Source organism: Humulus lupulus, chromosome 6, assembly GCF_963169125.1.
Source record: "Humulus lupulus chromosome 6, drHumLupu1.1, whole genome shotgun sequence".
In the NCBI taxonomy this organism is placed as follows: Eukaryota; Viridiplantae; Streptophyta; class Magnoliopsida; order Rosales; family Cannabaceae; genus Humulus; species Humulus lupulus.
In genome coordinates, this window is record NC_084798.1 from 193,689,915 (window position 1) to 193,705,058 (window position 15,144).

The window sequence follows — 15,144 nt, forward strand, 5'->3', positions numbered from 1 at the left end:
ATGAATCAAGTGAGAAAACGAAGATAAAGAAGGCAAAAGATGTTAAACGGTGAAAAATAGTACAATGCCGATTTCTAGTGTTTCAGTGTAAAATTGAGTATTAGTGGAATTACTAAATATATTTGAGGTATGATTAACATATCATTTATGAAATAAAAATGGTTTTGGAACCATTGGATCAAGTCTTGATGGGAGGTATACATAATTAGTGGTGTTGACATAAAGTCAAAACAAGCTTAGCATAAGTGGGCTACACTCAATTGGGTAAGCATAACTATTGGTTATGAACTCATATGGAACTAAGATTTGGTGTCAGTGTTTTACACACAAGAAAATATGTATATCTGATCATTAGGTCGAAATTATTGAAGAGATAAGGTTTTCATAAGTCAAAAAGTTAGGTGATAAGGTGAAAGGTGTCAAATTTTGATACAATAAGGTCAATTCATTGAAAATAAAGGATTATTATCAACCTTACGACTTACTATGACCAAGACTCTAAAAAACAGAGAGAAATGAAAACCAAAAACATTTCTTGGCTAGATTGAAGAGATTCTAAGGAGATCCAAGTGAAATCAAAGCCAAAGAAGTGGATTAAGCTTAGTTTTGACCTTTTTATAATAATTTCTTATACTTGGAAGTTAAATCACGTTTTTGAATTTTGCTGAGAGATTATATATGGTATTTTATCTTGTTTAAGATATTTCTTGGTGGGTTCCAAGCGGTTTGAGGTTTAGAAAACCTGTAAGAGATTGTTTCTGCCGAAAAGCTGCTCGGTAAGTGAAAGTTTGTGTTTTATGAGGATTTTGTGGTTCTTGGAGTACAAACTTATTTTTTTTGGTGATTTGATTGAGTTTATAAGAAGTTTAATATATTTATAAATGTTAGAATATACATGGAGAGTTATTTAATTTGGGTGATGATCTTGGAAATAATTTTTTTTTTATCAAAATTGGTATATGGTAATTTTGTGATGAATTATGTTGGTACTTTGAATATGTTGTTATGGCAGGTTACTTGATGTTGATTATTGATTGATTTTGATATTTGTGGATAAGCAAAAATTAAGGGGAAACTCTACCAAAATTTGTCCAAGTGACTAAGATAAATCTAACGCTCGATCTAAGTGATTTAAGGCATTTTAGCCATGATTTGAAAATGAAACTTGATATGATGTTTTATGGATATTTTTAAATGATAGTTCAATGCCTTGCTGCCATCATTATGTTGTGAAATTGGGTTTCTATAAATTAGGTGATAGTAACCTAATTAAGTGTTAAAATTTCTCAAGGTCGTGATTAGGATATTATGATGATTTTGGGATTTTTCTAAAGGATTAAAACAATGGGATAAATTTTTATATATGTCATTAAAGATCCGAAGAACAATCATATGTTTAAAATGATTTGAAATTCATTCCCTTGTAAGGATAAACATATCAACACCTAAGACACCACTTGTTACACGATGAAATATATTTGGGACACAAGGTAAGTAAAATACTCAAATACAACACAAGAATTACATGTTATGTGAAAGTATGCATTATATGAATATTTTTTGAATAGTTGTATTCATGCACATTAGCACTTCATCATAAATTTTAATGCATGACATAATAGTGATATGGTGATATAAGACCATGTGTGATATCATGATGATTAATTATGTGATGCCTTAGCAAGTTTTATGCAACATAAAAGTAAGTTGTAATAAGAAGTTTAAGTTTAGTGCCACTGTTTTGAAAAAGGAAAATAAGAGTGTAAGTAAGTATAAAAGAAGACCTATAGTTAGGCTCTTAGTTGCAGCCCAATACTTTGGGCTAGGTTTTAGTAAACAAATTATATTTTTTGCCATGTTCCCGTTTTTATTTCTCCTTCATATGAGTTATTGTTATATGTATTGACACCACAGTGTGTGGCTGCCTTAAATCTTGAGCTCGACGAGGAAATGATGGAATATGATTTTTGATGCGCCTTACTGTGGTGATGGCTAGTCGGAGGAGAACCCATGAGATTTTATATTATATGTGTAACAAGCCCTGCAGGCCTTGGCCTAATCAAACAATGTGCACAATATTAAGGGGCCCAAAATTTAAAAAGAAGTTGTGTATGCACATTGACATAGGGTAATCATTAGCATTGCATGCATTACTTTGCTTATTGAGCTTCAGGCTCACAATTGTCTCGTGTTGTAGTTAAAGAAAGAAATGAATAAATGGCAAAGGAGAACTGGAGCATGGTCATGACCCTGATTTGTACATATGAACATATCGACCTTATCTGGGTTATTTTAGTTTATCAATGTGTATGTTTGTAATAAAGTGTGAGGTTATATTTTGAAAACAAATTGGGTTATTTGATACTTATATATAATATGTTTGAGACACACTTTATGTTTAATATAAATAATGTGAAATAAGCTTTAAGAAAAAATATCCACACTTCCGCTAAAAGTAATTATGATATAGTTTAAAACGTAACACCTCAAACATGGTTTTAACTTATATAAGTGAGGGTGTTACAAGATGACTTCTCAAAGATTATTGACATGGCATCTCCTTTCCAAGAACTCCTTGGAAAGCCTAAGGTTTCATGACAACGTGTCCGAAATTGCTGATGTGGGAACGTCCCCTGAGAAACACTTGAAACATTTGCCCCTAGTCTCTAGTGTATACCATGAGGTGGAGACTTTTCGCTAACAGACACATGGCAATAAAATATTCGAGCTCTGGGTTGGTAACCATGTGTTCAGAATGACATGTGTCAGTCATTAATACCCCCTCAAGGTGTTGGGAGAGAGTGAGATAACACAACCACAAGAAATAGAATCTGCACAAAATTTGGATTGACAAAGACTTAAAAAAGATTGAGAAAGAACATGCAAACCCAAGTAGAACACTGGTGTTCTTTGACTTTGATGAAGCTTCAAAACCCTAGGCAGGATCATCACTTTGAGCGAATCCCTTGAGCAAACCCTTGAGCAAAAAAAAAACAGAAACCAAGGCTTATACACGTTGCAAAACACTGTCCTAATACTCTATTTCCCAGCCACCATTGATGCTTGAGGCCTTCTCTTTAGGAAATGAGGATTGAGATTGAACAAGCCTTCAACTCTCAAAGTCAAGCACTTTCTTGGAGAAAACTTAGAGATTCTTGGAGCTAGAGAGAGAGAGAGGATAGAGAGATATTTGAGAGAGTGATCAAGTCTCCCAAAACAATATTTTTGACCCTTATATAGAGTAGGCACCGTCATTACGTCTAACCAATATAATTAGACTTGAAAAACACGTCATTTAGAGCATTTACGATATTTAACGTAATATAGCAGGCGACGTCACCTGCATGCAGGCGATGCATTGCCTGTTAGGGTTTCTGGAAACCCTAGCTCTCAGGCGATGTCTCGCCTCTTGGGTGGTGACGTATTACCACCCTCTCTGACTTTGGACACTTCCAAAGGACCCAAAATTAGTCTAAATGCCGCCAAACGTTTTGGGAACCCTTAGATACTCTCATTTTATCACTTTGGACCAAAATTTATATTTTATAAGTGCCTACAATTGAAGCACAAATTCACATCTTCATTATGTGAATTCTACTATGTGTTTATACCTTGCTTGTATTTTAACATTTATCATTTGTATTTAACCAATCATAACAATCCCCACTTGGTTAAATACAAGCCACATTCTCTAGCTTAAACAATTTTGGTGCATAAAATAAAGCATCTTTCAGTTTGAACTTTACCTTAGTGAAAATACTGCAAAGTCTTATCGAAATCATCCGTTTCTTAAAGCTTGAACCAAGTATATCATATGATAACACTGGTGATACCTCACACACCTCCACCATATCTTTTGTTTTCCCACTTTCTCGCTTAGCATTATCATGGCCATGTGCTCATCCCTTCATGGAATTTTCGGGGAGAAACTCCAACTCCCATGAGAGGTAGCACCACCTCTAAGTCCACATAGGTGAAGTTCTTACACATATTTGTTAACTTTATAGATGCTTGTTACACTCAACTAAACTTCATTAAAAGCGCTAGGCTTTACCCTAACTCGGTAGCAACCAACACTAACCATCTCAGATGGAACTCATCATAAATTTTAGTGTTGAAACTATTCACTTATCAATGAGCTGTTCTTACGCATTGAACTCTTTCCCTTGATTTGTAAACAAGTTGAGAGTTGGGTTTCCATCTTTGGTGAATCTATTGTTCAAGGAGTTTCAATTTCATCCCTTTTGAAGTATAACTTACTAACCTTCTCACAAGAGGTTTTGTAAATGGATCTGCTAATTTATCACTTGTCTTAACATATGAGATCGATATGATTCCACCTAGAATCAATTGTCTCACATATTCGTGTCTTAGACTAATATGTAACGACCCAGAATCACTAATATGGCTTAAGGGCCTTGATTAGTGTGTCGGGAAGGCATAATTGACTTACAAGTGAATTTATTGATTTAATGCATGCTTGTATGATTATTTGAATGTAAATGTGGTTAAATGTTATATCTGTGAGAACCACATTATTATGTGGGTAGATTTGTAGTGAGCGACTTGAGGCGATCCTAGGGAGCTAGATAGCGGGAAAAGTCGCAATGGGGCTTAGTATTTGACTTTGGATAAGTCAGGGGTATCTTAGGTATTGGGTAGTTATTTAGACTATCCGGTTATGGAAATAAATATATGGAGATATATTTGAGGATATAAAGCTTAGGCGGGAATATTGGGGAAAATTACCGTTTTGCCCTCGGGGACGTTTCCGGTACCCCGAGCCTCGGGATTGACTTAACTGGCTAGGATTAGATTAACTTAATAAAAAATAGGGGAACAAAACACAAATTGACTCATACTCTCTCTCTCCCCTCTTCTCTTCTCTTCTCTTTTCTCTCCCAAGAAACTACAGAAAACCCAAGGGAAATCAGCTGGAATTTAGTGATTTGGGCTGGAACTTGTAGGTTAAATCTAGTGCTCAACTAAGTTAACTCAACCAAGATTAAGGTAAGGGCTGAATCATGTCTCTGAGCATTTGAATTTTGAGTTTTGACTAGGTATTAAGGGAGTTTATGGTTTTGATGTTTAAGGGTTGAATTAAGCTGAGAAGCTTGGATTTTAGCTCAGGAATTCATTAAGAAGGTGGTTTAGCAAAAGAGGTAAGCTTCAATTCGTAATTTAGAGGTTAAAATTTGAGTTTTGCATGACTGGTTTTGGTGTTTTAGGTTGTTGGGTTTCAGAGGATCAAAATGGAGTTTTAGTAGGTTTCTAGGCTGAATTTCTGTTGGATTATGTTGTTAAAGTCAGGTTAAATGTTTTGTGAATAGTGGGTTTTGAGTTAGGATGCTTTGGATGGGGTTAGGATGATAGAAATGGTGGTTGTTTTGGGCACGAAGGGGAGGGCCGCAGCTCTGTTCTAGAGCGCTGCGGCCCTACGGAGAAAGAGAGCCAAGGAGGCTCGGCCAGGGGAGAGCGCCGCGGCGCCCTTAGGCAGGGCCGCAGTGCGTGTCTGCTTGCTGGGGGCCTTGGGCTCTGTTTTAGAGGCGGGTCGCGGCTAGGCTTCAAGGGTTGCAGCCCTTGGGTGCATTCTTGAACATTTGGTGATTTTAGGCGCGGGAGTCTAGCCTAGGGTGCTCGGGATCGATTTCCCCACCGTGCTTGGTGGAAATTCGATGTCCTGGAAGCTAGTATTGTGCCCGGAAACCTTTACTTGAATAGTAATGGAACCCAATACCTTGGTTGTGACTAGGTGTTAAAGCTAGGGCTCTGGAACGGATTGTGCTTGAGGAGCGTCGCTCGTAATCAGTGAACGCAGAGACTAAAGGTAAGAAAACTGCACCCGGTTGTGTATTTGTAATGGGACTAAGGGCTCCCTAATATGTATACTTGAAAGGATGGTATTATGCCATGTAAACAGTGAACCAACGGCCTAAGAGTTCCAAGGGTTACACTAGCGCACATGGCGCGACTTGGCCACTGGTAGCTGAGGATAGCTTATTATGCACTGGGCTCAGTTTAAGCGGGTCGGAGTCAGTGGGGTAAACAGAGGGTGCGACCTAAGTTGTCAGCCCTGACTATTATGTGAGCTGATTATTATGAGACTTGAATGTTATTTGTGATTAGTTGCATCTTTGATTCTGAGTATGCGCTGAATGGTTAATGTGGAATATTTAATGATTGATCATGCTTAAAGAATTGACTATTTGTTATTGTTGTTTGTGTTGCACATTAAGTTTTCTTGCTGGGCCTTGGCTCAAGGGTGCTACGTGGTGTAGGTAAAGGCAAGGGCAAGCTTGATCAGCCCTGACTTGGAGAGCTCTGCGAGCCGAATGTACATGACCAGCTGCTTAGCCGCCATGGTTGGGGTTTAAGTAGGAACGTGAGAACCAGAAATATCTATTTTGCCTTAGTATGGCTGATGGTTGTCCGTATTTTGGAGATTCTGTAAACCAACTTTTAAACTCTATTTCTTTTTGGGATCCCATGTATAAAACTGTTTAATTATATAAAGTGAAACTATTGAGATCAAAACCTTTTTAACCCTAGCTCATACATGTTTAGTGACACGTTTTTAAATTAATGACTTGATTAGCAAGTCCTGCACCTTTATAAGTACATAGTGTAGCAGTCTTGGCTATCCAGGGCGTTACAAATATGTCTAGACTTTCCATTATACACACTATTATATGCTCTAGCAAGTGCGGATTGGCTATCACAATGTATGTGGATGAATGCTTGATTCATAGCTATTGTGTGAAGAGATTGGGTCATGCTAATTAGCAGCCGGTGCATGTGGATAAATGCCTATATGTTGATTGTTTGTGATTGGTTATGCACCATTGGTGAACTTTGGAGAAGCTTTTACCTTGTCATCATGGTCTGATTGCCGAGTCGTTGATTGCAGATTGACTTGGATAGATATGCGTCCAATAAAATTTACGCGACTAGCCGGCACTAAGTCTGGGACCAGGGGTGATGACTAGGGCCAGATTCCTCCGCCAGCCCCTGAGAACTGGCAGCAACTTATGGCAGATATGTAGGCTCGATTACAGAACCAGGATGAACAGATTCTCCTATTGCGACAGTAGGCTGCATCAGGGAGCACTGCCCCTATTGTACCACCTGCAGTGGTACCAACTGTACAGTCTGGGGAGGTTGGGAACAGGTGGGAGCCGTTATATGAGCAGTTCAGGAAGCAGCAACCTCCAATATTTAAGGGGGGACCTGATCCACTAAAGGTCGAGCAATGGCTAACTATGATTACTACTATGCTAGATTTCATGAGGATAGAGGGACATGACAGAGTGGCCTGTGCCACGTATATGTTTAGAGAAGATGCTTGCATCTGGTGGGAAGTGGCATCGCAGACCAGGGATGTTACTGCTTTGAGTTGGGAAGGCTTCAGAGACTTGTTCAGTTAGAAATACTACATTGTTGCCGTCAGGGCAACAAAAGTTAATGAGTTCGTGGGTTTGGTGTAGGGCAATATGACTGTTACTGAATATGCCCTAAAATTTGATAGGCTTGCGAAGTTTGCACCAGATCATGTGCCTACTGATGCTGCTAGGCAAGATAGATTTATCAGGGGGCTTAATGCTATGATAGCCTGGGATGTCAAGATTACAACGGTACCTGGAGGAACAACTTATGCCTAGGCCGTTGAGAAGGCTCTTACCGCTGAGGAAGCGGAGAACAAGATTTGGAGGGAAAGTGTGGTGAGGCGCGTGGGCCGCAGAGTGGTGCCTCCTTATTTAGGGACAGGTAGGGGCGGAGGCCCTAGTGACTTCAAGAGAAAGACTCCTCACACTTCGACCGCTGCTGGTCCTGATAGGAGGGGTCGGGGTGGACAGGGTGGCCGTCAGGGTGGGGGCGAGGCATGGCGAACCTATCCGGAGTGCCCGAGGTGTAGAAGACACCATCTGGGCGAGTGTCGGGCCAAGGCTTGCTTTGTGTGCGGAACAGTGGGGCATCTCAGGAAAGACTGCCCAACAGTGAAGAAAGGTGAAGCAAGAAAGGTGGATAGCTTGACTCCAGCTCGAGTATTCACCTTGACTTAGGCAGAGGCCGAGGCTAGTCCCTCGGTAGTTACAGGTCAGCCTTCTAGCGCTGGCTTTCCTTTTTCTGTATTGATTGACTCTGGTGCTACACATTCCTTTGTTTTTAGTAAAGTGATTGATAGATTGTGTAGACCTAGTGAATATCGGACTGTAGGGTTTAGGACTTTACTGCCTACAGGGGAACTGGTAATTTTTAGGAGATGGATTAGGGCACTGCTAGTGATGGTTGATAGCAGGGAACTTTCGGTGGATTTGATTGAGTTAGACATGGAGGATTTTGACATGATTATGGGGATGGACTGGTTGGTCAGATATGGGGCTACCATTGACTGCAAGAAGAAGACGATGACTTTTGAGCCTGAGGGCGAGGATCCTTTTGTTTTTGTGGGTGCGGTATGTAGACCTCGCGTACCCATGATTTCAGCATTGAGAGCCAGAGACTTGTTACAGGGAGGATGCATAGGTTTTCTGGCCAATGTAGTGGATACTACTAGGGTTATGCCGGCAGGGCCGGGAGAGACCAGATTGGTGTGTGAGTTTTTGGATGTATTTCCTAAGGATCTACCAGGGTTGCCGCCGCCCAGGGAGATTCAGTTTGAGATTGAGTTAGCACCGGGGACAGAACCAGTATCACGAGCACCATATAGGATGGCTCCAGCTGAGTTGAAGGAATTAAAGATACAGTTGCAGGAGCTTCTAGATCTGGGTTTCATCAGACCTAGTTACTCACCATGGGGTGCACCAGTGTTATTTGTTAAGAAGAAGGACGGGATGTTGAGGATGTGTATAGACTATCGAGAATTGAACAAGTTGACCATAAAGAATAAGTACCCTCTACCAAGGATTGGTAACTTGTTCGATCAACTGCAGGGAAAGATGGTGTTCTCAAAGATTGATCTACGATCTGGTTATCACCAGCTGAGGATCAAAGATGAGGATATACCAAAGACAGCCTTCCGGACGGGATATGGGCACTGTGAGTTCTTGGTCATGTCTTTCGGTTTGACCAATGCCCCGGTAGCTTTTATGGATTTTATGAACAAGATCTTCAAGGACTTCTTGGATCAGTTCGTCATTGTCTTCATCGACGACATCTTGGTTTACTCCAGTTCAGAGGTAGAGCATGAGCAACATCTTCGACAAGTTTTACAGAGGTTAAGGGAGCATCAGTTGTACGCCAAGTTTAAGAAGTGTGAGTTTTGGTTGCCAGAGGTGACTTTCCTTGGGCATATAGTTGGTGCAGAAGGGATTAAGGTGGATCCGTCCAAGGTAGAAGCAGTAAGAGATTGGCCGAGGCCAAGGAATGCCTCGGAGGTGCGGAGTTTCCTTGGGTTGGCAGGTTATTACAGACGGTTCGTAGAGGGGTTTTCAAAGATTTCTTCACCAATGACAGAGTTGAGGAGGAAGAATCAGAAGTTTGTTTGGTCAGAGAAGTATGAGAACAGTTTCCAAGAGTTGAAGCGACGGTTTATTTCTGCACCTGTGCTGAGTCTTCCTTCAGAGGAAGGAAAATTTGTAGTCTACTGTGATGCATTGAGGATGGGTTTAGGCTGCGTGCTGATGCAGAATGAGAAAGTTATAGCCTATGCATCGCGGCAATTGAAGGAGTATGAGCAGCGGTATCCTACTCATGATTTGGAGCTGGCGGCAGTGGTATTCGCACTGAAGGTTTGGCGGCATTACCTGTATGGAGAGAAGTGTGAGATATACACGGACCATAAGAGTTTAAAGTACTTCTTCACTCAGAAGAATCTGAACATGAGACAGAGGCATTGGTTGGAACTGGTTAAGGATTATGACTGTGATATTCTTTATCATCCGGGGAAAGCCAATGTGGTAGCAGATCCATTGAGTAGGAGGGGCCCAGGACAATTGTATAGTTCCACCCAGATCTCGAGAGAGTTAGCTGAAGAGATGGCTAGGACAAAGACAGAGCTGGTGGTAGACCAATTAGCTAATATTACCTTGTAGTCGACCCTGCTAGAGAGGATTAAGGAGGGACAATTGGTGGATGCACAGTTGCAGGAAGTTAGGCAGCATGTTTTAGCGGGGACAGCTAAGGATTATTCCGTCTCTGAGACTGGTATGCTTCGATATCAGGGGCAGATTTGTGTTTCAGTAGATGAGGGGATCAGACGAGAGATACTGGATGAGTTTCACACTACGCCATACTCGCTTCATCCGGGTACCACGAAGATGTATCAGGATCTACGAGCATTATACTGGTGGCTCAGGATGAAGAAGGATGTGGTAGAGTATGTGTCTAGATGTTTGACATGTTAGCAGGTAAAGGCTGAGCATCAGCGACCAGCGGGATTGCTTCAGCCTTTAGGTATCCCAGAATGGAAGTGGGAGGACATCACGATGGATTTTGTGGGAGGACTACCCAGGACAGTGGGACTTCGTGACTCGGTGTGGGTGATAGTAGACAGATACACCAAGTCAGCTCATTTTCTACCAGTGAAGTTGACCTATACAGTGGAACAGTATGCAGAGTTGTATGTGAGGGAGATAGTTTGTCTCCATGGGGTTCCAAAGTCTATTGTGTCTGATCGAGATCTCATCTTTACCTCTAAGTTTTGGGGAGCTCTACAGAGAGCTATGGGGACTCAGTTGAAGTTTAGCACAGCTTTTCATCCTCAGACTGATGGACAGTCTGAGAGGACAATTCAGGTATTGGAGGACGTGCTTAGGGCGTGTGTGATTGATTTCTAGGGGTCTTGGAGTAAGTACCTACTGTTGATTGAGTTCTCGTATAACAACAGTTATCAATCCATAATTGGAGTGGCACCTTATGAAATGCTATATGGGAGAAAGTGTAGATCACCCATTCATTGGGATGAGATGGGTGAGAGGAGGTACTTAGGGCCAGATATGGTGCAGAAGGCTAATGAGGCTATTGAGAAGATTCAAGCCAGAATGCTCGCTTCCCAGAGAAGACAGAAAAGTTACGCTGATCCTAAGCGTAGGGACGTGGAGTTCCAGGTTGGGGATCACGTGTTTCTGCGAGTCTCACCATTGAGAGGGGTAAGGAGATTTGGAGTAAAGGGCAAGCTGAGCCCTCGGTTTGTTGGACCTTTCGAGATCCTATAAAGGATTGGACGGGTGGCTTATAGGTTGGCCTTGCCACCGTCACTGTCAAGAGTTCATGATGTTTTCCATGTCTCCATGTTGCAAAAGTATGTTTCAGATACAACGCATGTGATGAGGTATGAGGACTTAGAGTTACAGACATATTTGTCCTATGAAGAGCGACCATTCCAGATTTTGGATCGGAAGGACAAAGTCTTACGGAATAAGACAATTCCGTTAGTAAAAGTGTTGTGGAGAAATAGCAAGGTTGAGGAAGCGACCTGGGAGTTAGAGTCAGCGATGCGTGATCAGTATCCTGAGTTATTCAGGTAAATTTCAAGGACGAAATTCTTAGTAGGAGGGGATAGCTGTAACGACCCAAAATCACTAATATGGCTTAAGGGCCCTGATTAGTGTGCTGGGAAGGCATAATTGACTTATGAGTGAATTTATTGATTTAATGCATGCTTGTATGATTATTTGAATGTAAATGTAGTTAAATGTTATATCTGTGAGAACCACATTATTATGTGGGTAGATTTGCAGTGAGCGACTTAAGGCGATCCTAGGGAGATAGATAGCGGGAAAAGTCACAACGGGGCTTAGTATTTGACTTTGGATAAGTCAGGGGTATCTTAGGTATTGGGTAGCTATTTAGACTATTGGGTTATGGAAATAAATATATGGAGATATATTTGAGGATAGAAAGCTTAGGCGGGAATATTGGGGAAAATTACCGTTTTGCCCTCGAGGACATTTCCGGTACACCGAGCCTCGGGATTGACTTAACTGGCTAGGATTAGATTAACTTAATCAAAAACAGGGGAACAAAACACAAACCGACTCATACTCTCTCTCTTTTCTCTCCCAAGAAACTACAGAAAACCCAAGGGAAATCAGCTGGAATTTAGTGATTTCGGCTGGAACTTTTAGGTTAAATCTAGTGCTCAGCTAAGGGAACTCAACCAAGATTAAGGTAAGGGCTCAATCATGTCTCTGAGCATTTGAATTTTGAGTTTTGACTAGGTATTAAGGGAGTTTATGGTTTTGATGCTTAAGGGTTGAATTAAGCTGAGAAGCTTGGATTTTAGCTCAGAAATTCGTCAAGAAGGTGGTTCAGCAAAATAGGTAAGCTTCAATTTGTAATTCAGAGGTTAAAATTTGAGTTTTGCATGATTGGTTTTGGTGTTTTGGGTTGCTAGGTTTCAGAGGATCAAAATGGAGTTTTAGTAGGTTTCTAGGCTGAATTTCTATTGGATTATGTTGTTAAAGTCAAGTTAAAAGTTTTGTGAATAGTTGGTTTTGAGTTAGGATGCTTTGGATAGGGTTAGGATACTAGAAATGGTGGTTTTTTGGGCACAAAAGGGAGGGTCGCGGCTCTGTTCTAGAGCACTGTGGCCCTACGAAGCAAGAGAGCCAAGGAGCCCTGGCCAGGGGAAAGTGTCGCAGCGCCCTTGGGCAGGGCCGCGGCGCGTGTCTACTTGCAGGGGGCCTTGGGCTCTGTTTTAGAGGCGGGTCGCGGCTAGGCTTCAAGGGCCGCTGCCCTTGGGTGCATTCTTGAACATTTGGGGATTTTAGCTGCGGGAGTCTAGCCTAGGGTGCTCGGGATCGATTTCCCCACCGTGCTTGGTGGAAATTCGATGTCCCGGAAGCTTGTATTGTGCCTGGAAACCTTTACTTGAATATTAATGGAACCCAATACCTTGGTTGTGACTAGGTGTTAATTCTAGGACTTGGGAACGGATCGTGCTGGAGGAGCGTCGCTCGTAATCAGTGAACGCAGAGACTAAAGGTAAGAAAACTGCACCCGGTTGTGTATTTGTAATGGGACTAAGGGCTCCCTAATATGAACACTTGAAAGGATGGAATTATGCCATGTAAACAGTGAACCAACAGCCTAAGAGTGCCAAGGGTTACACTAGCGTACAGGGCGCGGCTTTGCCACTGGTAGCCGAGGACAGCTTATTATGCACTGAGCTCGGTTTAAGCAGGTCGGAGTCAGTGGGGTAAACAGAGGGTGCGGCCTAAGTTGTCGGCCCTGACTATTATGTGAGCTGATTATTATGAGACTTGAATGTTATTTGTGATTAGTTGCATCTTTGATTCTGAGTGTGTGCTGAATGGTTAATGTGGAATATTTAATGATTGATCATGCTTAAAGAATTGACTATATGTTATTGTTGTTTGTGTTGCACATTATGTTTTCTTGCTGGGCCTTGGCTCAAGGGTGCTACGTGGTGTAGGTAAAGGCAAGGGCAAGTTTGATCAGCCCTGACTTGGAGAGCTCTGTGAGCCTAATGTACATGACCAGCTGCTCAGCCACCACGGTTGGGGTTTAGGCAGGGACGCGAGAACGAGAAATGTCTATTTTGCCTTAGTATGGCTGATGGTTGTCTATATTTTGGAGATTCTATAAACCAACTTTAAAACTCTATTTCTTTTTGGGATCCCATGTATAAAACTGTGTAATTATATAAAGTGAAACTTTTGAAACCAAAACCTTTTTAACCCTAGCTCATACATGTTTAGTGACACGTTTTTAAATTAATGACTTGATTAGCAAGTCCTGCACCTTTATAAGTACATAGTGTAGCAGTCTTGGCTATCCAGGGTGTTACAAATATGTCTAGACTTTCCATTATACACACTATTATATGCTCTAGCAAGTGCGGATTGGCTATCACAATGTATTGAAAATGTTGATACCATATTCAAGGTTAAAGGAATATCCATTATGATATTCCTAAGCCACTCGACCTCTTTGTCGGTTGCTGCAAAATCTATAAACGCCGCTTCCATGGTTGAGCGTGATTTACACATTTTCTTCTTGGAACCCCATGAGATTGCACCTCCTCCAAGAGTAAACACCCAGCCGATGGTGGAGACATTATCTCCAACCCCTGATATCCAATTAGCATCGGAATATCCTTCAAGTATATTTGGAAAATTTGTATAGTGAAGACTAATGTTGACGCGGTTTTTCACCAACAATGTATTAAAAAAATAACAAGGTTGATTAGTGCTTAATAATAAACCGAAATAAGAAATAAACTCTCAAAGACACAAATATTTTTACGTGGTTCAGTAGTTAAATTCCACCTAGTCAATGAGTCTATATTATTATTGTTTTTCTCTCTCTATTTTGGCAGAGTTTCAGTATTATAGAATAATTGTTCCTTTTCCTGTCCAATATTCCTAGTATTTATAGAGAAATTCCATGAACAGGTTTGGGTAACCGCGTGAGTCAATCACAAATTTACATATTTATTACATTTAATATAAACTATTTCCATTTATACTAGGATATGATCTGATAACGAAATAAATGGTCTCCTAATATCTAGGACATTAAATATTACAAGCTGGCCATAAATGATCGTATAAAAGTACCCAAGTCTTCGGGGATTCGCAGGTACGCAATATATTAGAATTACCACGAGCTGGATATCTCTCTGAGCTCGTACTTCGGTAGCCATTTGAATATCATGAGCTCGTGCTTCACAACCTTCATGTCTATAGCTCGGGTTAAACCCAGGATGCCTGACATCACTCGTGCCCAAGTGAAACTGGAGTTGCTTACGTGGATAATAAATAGACATCATTTCCTTGTTCATTTCTCCGCATATTTATTTGCCAGCTGTACCCGAGCTGAGTGAAGGAATCGTGTTGAAATTAGGGTACAACATTTGCCCCCCAAGTCCGTGCTCGTGGTTCATGATGTCACCTTCTGGCCTACACAGTAGGGACTTTTAGATTTCTGCTGCATTAAACCATGCCTGCCCACTACTTGAGTATTGGACACATGGTATACCGCAATTGGCGTCTGTTTGGGTTTCGAGGACTGCAATAATTGTCTTGTCACCTTTTTGCCGTCGTTTTGTCTTTTCAACCTTGGCCCTTAGATCTTGTGGTAACCAAATCGGATGATTCAAATTAGCTTATACCGTTTATGTATAAATAGGGGAAACACTTTTCAGATTTTACCACCTTTCATTTGAAAACTTTCTTATAT

At 41.2% G+C, this 15,144-nt stretch overlaps 1 long non-coding RNA gene across 1 annotated transcript; it reads left to right on the forward strand.

Moving 5' to 3' along the window:
• Positions 1–505: 505 nt before the first annotated feature.
• LOC133784379 (uncharacterized) lies at positions 506–2,262 on the forward strand. Its single transcript, XR_009871311.1, has 2 exons — positions 506–776; positions 1,915–2,262. It is a non-coding gene; the product is annotated as an uncharacterized LOC133784379 (long non-coding RNA).
• Positions 2,263–15,144: the final 12,882 nt, after the last annotated feature.